Source organism: Amblyomma americanum, unplaced genomic scaffold, assembly GCF_052857255.1.
Source record: "Amblyomma americanum isolate KBUSLIRL-KWMA unplaced genomic scaffold, ASM5285725v1 scaffold_30, whole genome shotgun sequence".
NCBI lineage: Eukaryota > Metazoa > Arthropoda > Arachnida > Ixodida > Ixodidae > Amblyomma > Amblyomma americanum.
This window is the reverse complement of record NW_027526502.1, coordinates 678,308-686,847: the sequence shown is the minus strand read 5'-3', so window position 1 is coordinate 686,847 and position 8,540 is coordinate 678,308. Positions and strand designations below refer to the sequence as shown.

The window sequence follows — 8,540 nt, the reverse complement described above, 5'->3', positions numbered from 1 at the left end:
CCAGTCAGGGATCTGGGGAATAGGAACAGTAGGTCCGTTCGATTCGCCTGCACTACGTGAACTAGCTCTCGCGGTGCTGCACTTCGCCATTTGTTTCAGCGGTGCAAGATGGCGCCGTCTGCACGACGCCATTCGTTTCAAAAAAGTGAAGACGTTGTGCAGGTCTAGTTCACGAAAGTGCAGGAAAACTATGCACCTCCTCAATGGTCGGTGCCGAAATGGTGCAGCTGTAGCCGCCATGGAAGCAGACGGCTTGCGAGACGATGGTTTGCGCTTTGTGATAAATGGCGGAGATACTCAAATTATTCCACTCGTCGATGATAACAGTGCCTCACGCGGGCCCGCCGACTCTCATGGAACGTGAGTGGCCACCCGAGAAGGCGGCGACGGCGGCCCTCGCCGGCACCTTGCATCTCTCGACCATCGTGCTCTCGACGGACCCGTAACTGGCGTCTTTCCTTTCTACTAATAAAGTTATATTAGTACTCGAAGCCGGTTATGTCAACTAAAAAGTAAACACGTGCATGCAGCGCATGATGCACGCCGTTGCAACAACCGCTTAGCATGCAAGTCGAGCGCACACCTCAGTCGTGTTCAGTAAAAGAACACACGTACGTTTCGCTTAGCTGCCGCAAGGTTGCATCGAGACTGATTCATGGCAACGCTTCGCTGCGATGTGCTGTTTGAAAATTCTTAACGCGGTTCGGGATGTTGGTGGCCGTTGATTTGGGCGCCACGCTGCTGGCTGCAATTTGGTGGCGACGCCAAGGCTAGCAGACGACCATGCAGGCCTGCACTCGACCATTCGTTCTGGAAGTAGGCAGCACTCGAACTGCTGGAACTGGCGGTGCACGCTCGCGGCACCGCCACGTCACCGCTGCGGAACTTTACAGAACTGGCGCAGGGAGTGCAGGCGAATCGAACGGACCTAGTATTTAACGAGCTGCCGGTTTGGTACTAGAGAGACCCCTCTTGAAAGAGACCCTTTGCTAGGGGAGACCCCGATCGAAGAGACACCCGTCTCCTAAGAGACTTCCCTTTACAGAGAGGCACTCAGTTGCTTTCACTCGTACAGTATGTAAATAGCCTGTATAATGTTTTTCCTTGCTTTTTCCTTCGTAACCACGTCCCCGATCCTCCTCGTCCCTTCTCCGGCCCGACCACGCTACCTGAGTCTCAACAACTGGCGGCAGCGGTGGGATGCTGCTACCTGAGTTCCAACAGCCCTCATGAGGGCTCGGCCTCGTGAGGATGTCCATCTCTGCTTCTAACGCGTTATCGGCAACACTGGTTTGTGCCGACTGGCGTGCCGCGGTGCGGGCGTTTCTTTGGGGACTGCGGGCCCGCGGTAGCTCCGCGGCAGCGCCTGCCTCATATCCCCCCCCCCCGATTTACTGGCCTTCGGGCGCCAAGGAAAGCATTGCCGAGCATATCTCCACAGTGCGGTTGTATCGCAGCGAGTTTTTTAATTATCATAGAGAAAAAATCGTTGCGTTAGTCATGACATTTAATTGGGCTCAGCAAACAACGCACCTCCCCATGTGCGCCCAGAAATGATGGAATGTCCGAATCCCAGTATAACATTTATCAAACATTTCCAGACGGTAGAGACAGGACATAGAAACACAGGCAAAAGGGCAGTACGCCCACTAAGGGTCTAGAAACATTTTTTTAGATAGTGTTAAGGAGAAACAAAAAAGAATCATAGCATTTTGGTCCCAGAAAGGTAACGGTACAACGTTTTTGGGACCAATGCTTTTCAACAAAAAATACATATTGACTGAAGCAGAATTGACATCTGAGCTAGTTGGTTGTTCATTTTCAAAAATTATATAATTATAATTATAACATATTGACTCCTCGCTCTCTTTTCTCTCTCCCTCGCGCCAAAAGCTGCGGGGAGAGAAGGTTTTGCTCTTGCACTCGTCGTTTTGAGAGATCAAGCAGTTTCGTTTGAACAGCCGAAGGAAGCAGTTAACCCCGCATCTCTCTTGTGGGCCGTCGGCTCCATGCTGCAGGCAGGCAGGCGACGGCGGTTTGGCTTTTCATCGCGCCGCCGGAAGCGGCGGTCACCAATGTGCCCGTCTTCTATAGTGTTTCCAGCTTCAACACGGTGCGGCGGTCCCTGCAGGCATCCCCAATTACCAGCAGTCCTCGTTGCGCCGCTCTCTAGCAGAGGCGCAGTAATGTTCTCCCGTCGCTCGCTCGGTTTCCTCGCTGGACGGAAACCATCTTGCGCATACGTATTCGCGCAGCCCCTAGCCTCTCGCGCGCAAGCCCCAGCGCGCGGCAGCTCTTGCTTTCATCACTGGGCTGTCGTGGACTTCGTAGCTACGGATTCATGGCAGCTTTCCCGCGCACCTCGGCGTGCGCACATAATTCCCTTGGGAACTGATGCAGCGGCGCGCGGCGCATCGCAAGTCCTTTGCGCAGCTTCACGGCCCTACACTATAATGGAGCTCTTCCAGGCGTCGTTCGCGGCTGCGGATTTCAAGGCAATGGGCGACTCCTAGCGCGCACTCTGCATCCCTCAGCGCCTCCGACGACTGTGGCGTGTTGTTGGTGGCAGCGTGGCCATCCACTGCAGTCATAGGTGGGAAAGATCTTCGGAAGCCCACCAGACTCTTGCTGCGAGTGCCCATGGATTAACCTGCTCTACCTACGTTGCCGCCCTGTCGCAGCGGTATAGTTTGCGTTGTGTTCGCGTCGCTGTCTCCCAACCCACCCCAACCGGATTACTTGCGTCTTGATCCCCTTGGTTTCACCTCCCACGCCGTATTGTGCCGCACGCGCAGTCTGCTGTACCATGGGTGCGGCGCGCCAGGGCTACTACCTCAAGACGTCCCCCCTTCCCAACTGGCTCCAAGCAGTTTTATCTCCGCACTTAGTCACAAGAAAATAAAAAGAGGGCGTAAGGAAGATGAAACGCGTATGTTTGAGCTTTCGCTGTGCCGTGAGAAGGCGCAGGACAGAAGGTTGCGTTGAATTCATATATGTATACTTGCAGCTGTTGTAGCCTTATTTCATCCTCGGGTTTCCATTGGCAACGTCGTCAAGGTATGTTTGGTTTATGCTCAATTTTTTATACTCGCCTAGTAGAATTAATTTTTTCTTCTATTTTTGTAACATGTTGTTGAAGCTTACTCTGAGGCTCGTGCGAGAGGCAAAGCGAGAGGGAGGTTTCAACCTGCAGATAATCCGTGACCTGAAACCGCGTGTCTGTATCGTACGCCCATCTCGTTTTTCCTTTTGGCACCCAGGTTGCTCTTTACATGCGTTTGCTCTTGCGTGTGCTATGCTTTTTTACCCTTTAGAATGTTTGCTTAAGGTGCATCGAACTTTCAGCCTCTATAATGTTTTATTGCTTCATTATTATCAGATTTCTCAGAGCTAGAGAAAATTTGGCCATTATTATATGCTGATGCCGTAGTGCTACGTACAATGTATGTTGAATGGTGCATACATATGCGCCTCCTGTTTGTATTCATTTAAATGCAAAGAGCACATCTAATAATCTGAAATTACATCTGCATTACGCTGCTATTCCCTGTTATATTGGCGGGATCGGATGTCACAAAATTCGGCGCATTTTCGAAAAAAATCGGCGCTGCGCCTCAGCAATCGCGCCCGCGCGTGGTAAAGTAAAAGAAAAAAAAACAGCGGGGAAGAACCCCCGGAGAGCGCGTAAACCGCGCGTGGGCTTTTCACTCAGCTCGTCGGCGGGGCACCAAAGCAAACAAAGACACGCGCGGAGTCGATTTTTCTCGAATGTCGGAGAAGTTTTTGCTTGTTGTCGACGGAAAGGGGGTAACCTTTACCGCGCCAAAGTGATACCCTCTCCCCTTCGCTTCTGCGCCGATGACTCAGCGTGCCGCGAATGACCTAGATTGTTCTAGAAGGTGGTTTCCGCGCTCGACCAATGGGGTCGCGCTCCCGGCGCAAGAACGAGGAGGATTTTATGCAGTTGAAGCTGCGTGTATGTGCGAGCCTGCCCTGGCGCGAAGAACAAACAGACGCGGACTGCGCCTATAAATGAGTGCCTTCAACCGCTGTTGGGCTAGCCCGAGCCGCCGTTCAAGCTTCCGAGAAGCGCGTCCGCTCGACTACCGGGAGAACACCACTCGACCAACCAGGGACGGACTAGCGAGGCAACGTGCGCCAGTCTGCGGATCGGCCCCGTCGTGCTCCTCAAGTCGTCGGACTGTCGCAGTGCCCGGTGAACAAATTGTGTTTTCATTATTTGTCTCTCTGTGTGTAAGTGCACTTTAGGTGCAAAGATTCTGTTGAATTGTAATCTCTCTCGGTTGTTAGTTTGCACGAGTTGCATTGTATTAGTGAATCTCTATGCATGTGCTCGTACGAGTGATTGTGGAATCTCTGTATCGTCTCTTAGCTGTATAAACTCTGTTTTGTTTTGTGAACCTTTGGCTCCAACCCATTCTCTGGCTTGCGACCGGCGAAAGCTCGGCACCAAACGACCAACCCCTTTGTCACTTGGTAGCTGGTCTCTGGCTGAGCTTGCCATGCTGAGTCGAGGGCATCTCCTCTGTGACCGAGACCGCTACACCCACACGCTCTATGGGTGTCTGGGAGCGCACGCAAAAGTGCGCAAAGTGGTGACATATTCTGGCGTCCACGACAGGATGTTTGGTGCTTTGTGAGCTCAGAGAACGGAGAAAGAGTCGGAAGGAGTTTACGGAGAGGTCGTAAACGAGTGTTTAGCCGCAGAGCGATGTTGTGCGGTGCCGCGCTGAAGCGGTTATTGAGGTTCACCGTGTAGAGGTAGTCTGCCTTGAGAAGTTCAGTATCCGAAAATGAGCTTGAAGGAACTAGTTGAGGTTGGCACCCAGATGGGGATGTCCGGGGCTGAACTATGGAAATGGGTGAACCAGGAGAGAGAGAAGGCTGATAAGGAGAGACAGAAGGCTCGAGAAGAAGCCGAAAAGGAGAGAGAGAGAGGGTTGAGAAACAGAGAGAGAATTCGAACGCGAAAAACAACTGCTTGCCATGAAGCTTGAGCTCCAACGTGCTGGGAACCACTCAGCGGAAGTCCACAGCACTAGAGAAGAAGGCAGCGGCCTGCGGATAGATGCCAGCAGATTACTTCCCAGGTTTGGTGGAAAAAGGGACGATCTCGACGCGTTCCTCAGGCGATTCGAAGGAATCGCGGGAAGTCAGAATTGGTCAGAGGGTGAATGTGCTACCGTTCTTAGCACGTGTCTCAGCGGGGAAGCCCTAAGCGTATTCGGGCGACTTTCTCCGGACGATGCTGCAAGCTACATCAAGGTAAAGGCCGCCTTGCTTGAGTGATTCCGACTCACCACCGAGGGATTCCGAGATAAATTCAGAACAGGGAAGCCCACAAATGGCGAAACGGCAACCCAGAATGCGGCAAGATTAAGCCACTACTTTGATCGGTGGATGGAACTTTCAGAAATTGCATAGGAATACAGTGAGCTTCGCGAGCTTCTCATCAAGGAACAATTCCTGAGTAGCTGTCACCCGAGCTTGTCGCTGTACCTGTAAGAAAGAAGAGCCAAGACTCCCCGAAATGCTAGATCTTGCCGACCAATTTCTAGAAGCTCAAGGAGGAACGAATCTGACCAAGATTAAGAATACGAATTCGGAGACAGCGGGCGAAACTGGCAGCCGCGATGCCCGATTTAGCCCAAAGGCTCCACCAAAGTGCTACCTGTGCAACAAGTTAGGCCATTACGCATCTAATTGCCACAACAGCGCTACAAACTGTAGCCCAACAGTTTGCTTTGAGTGCGGCCAAATGGGGCACAGAGCCGCGGTTTGTCCGAACCCAAGCAAGCATATCCCCCAGGTATCGTGCGTACGGACCTCCTCAGATGACCACCTGGAGGAAGAAGATGAAAATAGGTTTGTAGAACTAAAGAACGACAAGAAGGTACAAGTCGTGACACCGTAGTGAACGCGCTGCCCGAAGCCGAAATGAACAGAATGCTTGTCCTGAAAGGGAAGGTAGGAGAAAAAACAATTACAGTGTTGCGAGACACGGGAAGCAGCGCTGTAATCATAAAACGAAGATTAGTGAGAGATAAGGATCTCACTGGAACGAAGAGCCTTGTGCGGCTAGTGGACGGCTCGTTTCAGCGCCTGCCGGAAGCTGAAGTACATGTGCGGACTCCCTACTACAGTGGGAAACAAACTGCACTGTGCATGGAGCGCCCCATATACGACCTCATATTGGGCAACATAAAGGGGGCAAAATTTCCCAAGGGCCCAGAAAGTAGCCACTAGACAAAGAAGTCCGAATCATGCTCTTCGGAACGGCGCAGTGATCGCCAAGCGAAAAATAAGTGGCGAAAGAAGCGCGAGCGTGCTAGCTCAAGCAAAGGAGCAGCGAAGCAGACAGTCAAGCACGAAGAACGAAGAGTCCCACGGATGAACGCTCCGAGGAAGAAAAAACGTTTTCGCTGGAAAGGACGGGCACTGCAGTAGAAAGCCGTGCGCAGCCGAAAGAAAGGCCACGGAGTGGTCACAAGGAAGCAGCGAAACGCGAAAGAAAGACAGCTCAAGAGGACAAGGTGTCTGAAAATCCCGCTAGGCTCAGCTTGGCGCAGGTTGTGGACATGTTCATCGTGCTTTTGTGCACATTACTTCAGCTGCATTTCGATCGCACAGGCAAATTCTGGAATGTGACCAAGCGTGCATTCACACCGGTCAATATTGTGAGCCTGTGTGTTTTGACGCAGGTGCCCTGGATACATCGACTGCCTTGTTTGTGTGTGCATGCCTTAGCGCACAATTCTTTTCCGAGTCGGAAAATTTATCTGGAGGATTCAGGTGGGGCGAAACAGAAGCCCAGGTTGACCGAGAAAAAGACCCGCGAGTCGAAGAGACTCTTGTTGCGGCAAAAGGCAACTGTGAAGGTCCTCACGCGCGCATTACGGAAGCGCAAGTGGGAAATGTATCTGGAAGTATAGGCGTGAGCATGCCTTGAAGTTGAATGCTCCCATGGTAATGTTATGCTAATGTGTTGCCGAGTTGCGGCATGTATTGAAGTGAATCTTGACGGTTGTCAAGTGTTGTGTGCGTGCAGACATCATTGTATTGATGTGTGTATTCTGGCATTCGCCATATAAATTGTGAGCGCAAGCATGTGCGCACGAATTTTGTGTTTTGTGAATATTGTTGCACAATATTCTTAAAGAAAGGGGCAGTGTCACAAAATTCAGCGCATTTTCGAAAAAAAACCGGCGCTGCACCTAATCAATCGCGCCCGTGCGCGGTAGAGTAAAAAAAAAAAACAGCGGGGAAGAACCCCCGGATAGCGCGTAAACCGTGCGTGGGCTTTTACACAGCTCGCCGGCGGGGCGCGAAACTAAACAAAGACACGCGCGGCGTCGATTTTTCTCGAATTTCGGAGTTTTTGCTCGTTGTCGACGGAAAGGGGGCAACCTTTACCGCGCCAAAGTGATACCCTCTCCCCTTCGCTCCTGCGCCGATGACTCAGCGTGCCGCGAATGACCTAGATTGTTCTAGAAGGTGGTTTCCGCGCTCGACCAATGGGGTCGCGCGCCCGGCGCAAGAACGAGGAGGAGTTTATGCAGTTGAAGCTCCGTGTATGTGCGCGCCTGCCCTGGCGCGAAGAACAAAGAGACGCGGACTGCGCCTATAAATGAGGGGCTGCAACGGCTGTCTGTTAGCCCGAGCCGCTGTTCAAGCTTCCGAGAAGCGCGTCCGCTCGACTACCGGGAGGACACCACTCGACCAGCCAGGGACGGACCAGCGAGGCAACGTGCGCCAGTCTGCGGATCGGCCCCGTCGTGCTCAAGTCGTCGGACTGTCGCAGTGCCCGGTGAACAAATTGTGTTTTCATTATTTGTCTATCTGTGTGTTAGTGCACGTTAGGTGCAGGTACTTTGTTAAATTGTAATCTCTCTCCATTGTTACTTTGCACGAGTTGCATTGTAGTTGTAAATCACTTCGTATGTGCTCGTACGAGTGATTGTGGAATCTCTGTATCGTCTCATAGCTGTATAAACTTTGTTTTGTTTTGTGAACCTTTGGCTCCGACCCATTCTCTGGCTTACGACCGGCGAAAGCTCGGCACCAAACGACCAACCCCCTTGTCACTTGGTAGCTGGTCTCTGGTTGAGCTTGCCATGCTGAGTCGAGGGCATCTCCTCTGTGACCGAGACCGCTACCCCCACACACTCTAAGGGTGTCTGGGAGCGCACGCAAAATTGCGCAAAGTGGTGACATCGGGCGACTTTTTGAATTCATATTTCCTTCGTGTGTAAAATTCTAGCACATGTTCTTGTGGCGGGAGCAGCGCAGCACGAAACAAAGAAGAGAGAGGCTGGAGACGATGCTGACTAACAACCAGATTTTTAATGCACGTTCGTCAAACGTATACATCTCGCTCGCGCAAGAAGGAAAGGACAGAAGCATCAAAAACGCATAAGATGTACACATGGTAAAAGATTAAGACATCGAACGCAGATAATCATATTGGTGGCAAACAGCGCAACGACGCGGACAGAGTGGAAGAAAATACAGGACAAGCG

The 8,540-nt window shown here is 51.9% G+C and overlaps 1 pseudogene; it reads left to right on the top strand.

Annotated features, from left to right (window-relative positions):
* The first annotated feature begins 5,007 nt into the window (after positions 1-5,007).
* Positions 5,008-6,267, top strand: LOC144112041 (uncharacterized; annotated as a pseudogene).
* Positions 6,268-8,540: the final 2,273 nt, after the last annotated feature.